Below are 2,899 nucleotides of genomic sequence, written 5' to 3' on the forward strand. Positions count from 1 at the left end.
GGCAGAAGACCTACGGCGTTTTCTCACGCTCTCTTGAATGAGACCAATTTGAGACTCAACTTCGCGCGCGTTGCGTGGTGTCTGCGCCTGCTAGGCGGCTACCTGTTGTGGTGATTGTACAGGTGTCTGCACCACCACATCAAGCTTAGATAGCACAGCCTGTGGGTCGTGTGGGACTAGACCAGCGCCTCTAAAGCCAGCTTGGATATTCTCCTTCGTGATAGACTGCTCAAAAGCAGTCTTAAAGGCTGGTAGGAAGGTCTCTTTGCTGATATAGTGGGTGCGGTTGCGTGCTAAGCCTGAAATAGCGTCGCCATACTTGCGCTTCAACGGCGAGAAGCAGGCGACGTCAAGGGGCTGCAATAGGTAAGACGAGTGCGCAGGCATGCAGAGAAGCACAATATTCTTCTCCTTGCAAAGATCTTAGTAATCGACAGAGCAGTGGCTCTCATGGCCATCAATAATAAGCAGTCGATACCCACCTATAGTAGAGCTCTTTGTATGGGTATCAAAGTGCTCTAACTAGGCAAGACCAAGCTAATTATTCGTCCAGCCATTGGGACTGACTTCAAGAACCTAGTTGGTAGGCAAATCCTTAAACTAGACGTTGATAAGCACCTTGCCCGCAAAGACAACGAAGGGTGGTATTTGGCGACCTAACGCGCCCACGCCTTAGATTATAGTAACCTACTTATAGTTGCCTAGCTATATCTGCTTCTTTTTCCTATATTCTTTTAATGCTGTAATAACTAACTATAATAAAATCTTGCCTATTATAAAGCTAGTCTCGTCAAAGTTGTAGATATCGTCGTCCACAATACCCCACTTCTGCCTTGTCGCCTGGACTAAGTCGAACCAGCGCTGGATAGCCACTAGATCCTCGCAGGCGGCTTGCTGGTGATTATAGGGACGGCTCTAGCGCGTACGGAGCTCAGGAGTCCGCTTAACGAAGTTGTTAACCTAGTTCTTGCTAACAGGGTTGCCACCACGCTCCTCTAATAGTTTATCAGCTATTACTTGAACGTCAAGCTTTGTAGGCGCAAATCCTCGCGCAGACTCTTTAAGAATACGCTTAACTATAGCCTCCTCTTCTAGCTTATCTAGACGCTTCAATATCGGCTCGCAGTCGCGTTAAGGGCGCTTTCTAGCGCGTTGATCAGATAGAGTTCTTTGTAGGACGTTGTAGATAGTAGTAGCACAGTTTACACTCTAAACACGTTGCGACTAGACGTTGAAAAGAGCAAGTTAAAGATTAGATTTAGAATATATTAATAGACGGTTGCGTTGTTGAGACATCACGCGTTATAGTGATGAAGTTGATGGGCTGGTGGGGCGTTAGCGACTCGCTTGGGTTAGCGACTCACTTGTGAACCACGTTAATCATTATCTCATAATATATAGTTACTAAATTCTCAGCAGCAAACGTAGCATTTACCATTCCTAATATTATTATTTTGAATCTCATATACCAGAATGTAAATTTCTAAAGTCTTATTAATATACTCTTTTTTCTTTCTCTATTAGTGTTTTTATAATTATAACTATAAAGCTTTTTTAGCTAAAGTTGATTATCTTCTCTTGACTTTTTTCTTACTTTTAGAGGCGATTTTATAGTAGCTAGATAACCTTATTTTAGAGTTTTAAGTCTTATAGCTTAGCTATTCTTCTATCTTTTTCCTATATATCGTTTTAGCTTATTTCATAAAATTTCTTCAGCCTTTATTCAGGTGTTATATAGAGTAAAAGTATACTATTTACATCTTTAAGCTAGTATGTTTCTCTTTCTTATTTTATACTTACTACTTTATATAGCCTTAGCTACTTATAATTAAGCTCTCTCTTTTTTGTTATATAGATTCATTTTAAAAAGCTCTATAAAAGTATCAAGCTTTTTATTAACATTTTTTTCGACTTTTTTTCATATCATTTTAATACTTTTTTTTACCTATATTTAGTTTATTTTTACTACTATACTTTTTATAAACTAGTTTTATAAGTTTAGCTATAACGTGATTCATAAGCTAGTTAGCCACCTAAGCGAGTTGGCCACTTTGTACCAGCGCGTCGACTTTAACATATTATTATAGTCTTTCATTATTGTTAAGAAACTATTATAATAGACTAAATTAATTATTAAGATTACTACTATTGCTTACACTATCTATCTTAACTACGTAGGTATAAGCGTTGTGTCTAGTCTACTTACAACGCCCGCACCGCCGCTCTCTTCGCACCCTCTTCAACGCACTCTTACTATTACTATAACCACCACCTACCTATTTAGCTAATACTTTTTGTACTTTACCTATAGTAAGAGTCTCTTCTATTTATATATATTGCTACTTATAGTTCATACGCTTATTTGCTATGTCTAGAGCCTCTTAAGAAGTAGCTACTTCCTCCTTCATAAGCGTTATCTTATATGCTATTTACTAAGCCTCTTTACTTAGCTATATAACCTTCTTAGTAAAAGAATTTATAAAAGACCTAAAGTGGTTTCTTACTCTCTATTAAATAAGTGTACTTTAAGCCTTAACCTTACAAGCGTTGCGTAGTGTCTAGGCCTTCTAGGTGGCTGCCTATTATAGTAATTATACTAGCGTTTGCAACTTCGAGTTTTCTAGAAACCGCTAGGAAAGCACGCTATCTAGGAGAACCGACCGAAAATATGAAGGATCAAGGACTTCCCTGCTGCCTGCTATCCTGGACTAAATCCTTCCTAGAAAACAGACTACTAGAGCTATCCTTTAATGGCCAAGTAGAAGATCTACAGAAGGTAAACACTAGTATGTAACGGCGCAGGTAAGGCAGGTCGGATCTGTTTCGGTCGTAGGATCACTCAGAGGCATATGGGAGTGCGTGGGATCACAAAGAGCCTAGATTCAACAAGCCACCTATA

Source organism: Exserohilum turcica, assembly GCF_000359705.1.
Source record: "Exserohilum turcica Et28A unplaced genomic scaffold SETTUscaffold_3, whole genome shotgun sequence".
Classification (NCBI taxonomy): Eukaryota; Fungi; Ascomycota; class Dothideomycetes; order Pleosporales; family Pleosporaceae; genus Exserohilum; species Exserohilum turcicum.